Genomic DNA, 986 nt, shown 5'->3' on the forward strand with positions numbered 1-986 from the left:
AATGGTAGTTCTTGATGAATAAAAGTATTCATCAGTTAAGCAGACTTTATGATACAGATTTCCAAGTTAAGTTTCCCTCAACATATATTAATTACTAGCTTGAGTTTACCGAAATCACTCATCCATGTGGTTTTATTTACTACTCTTAGTAGAGTCAGCATACATGCATTAGGAGAAATTTAAATTTCTAGTCATGAAGACAAGCAGAATCCAAACCCTATGTACAAAACTCCAGAGGCATACATTTCATTAAGAGGTCATGGAGTCAAACCACAGTATGCAGAGTTACATTTCATTATACCTCTCTGCATCCAACAGCAATACATTTGTAATACCTCTATAAGAAATAATTTGCAGTAGATAAGTATGCAGTTTCCACTTTGCCATGTTTAAAAAGGACATGACTTAGCAGTAGTAGCTCCTGAAGTATTGTACAATGAAATCAATCCCAGTTTCATCACAGGAAAATTGTAGACACACTATTTCTTTAGACTTTTTAGGATGCTTAGAAAGGCAACATATTGTACTGAACAGTAACAGGCCAAAGGGCCATTAACTGAAAACAGGGACTAGTCCATTACCCTGAACATGACTGGATTGGCGTGAGGTCAGAAGATGTTAAGCCACCACAGTAGCCTAGGATTGCAAGACGAATCAGTGTTGACACTATTACTTCAAGTTCTCAGAACAAGTTCTCACAGCCACTAAAGAAAAAAGTGAAGCGAATAAACCATAATTAAGATGAACCTGTAAATTAATGCATTTCATTTAGTTGGACAACACCCATTTGCATTAGCTTCCAGGGCAGAAGTTGCATTTATGTTTTTGTCTCATCATACTCTATTTAAATCAGGTTGCTAGTTTCCATCTCTTTCTACACTGGGAAACTCAATTAGAACCATGGTGTGCTTAAACTGAAAAGAAATTTAAGGTACAAGGTCACCAAGCCACCATTAAGCTAGAGCAATTGCCAGCAAAACAATGCC

This window comes from Fulmarus glacialis, unplaced genomic scaffold (assembly GCF_000690835.1).
Source record: "Fulmarus glacialis isolate BGI_N327 unplaced genomic scaffold, ASM69083v1 scaffold26338, whole genome shotgun sequence".
Lineage (NCBI taxonomy): Eukaryota > Metazoa > Chordata > Aves > Procellariiformes > Procellariidae > Fulmarus > Fulmarus glacialis.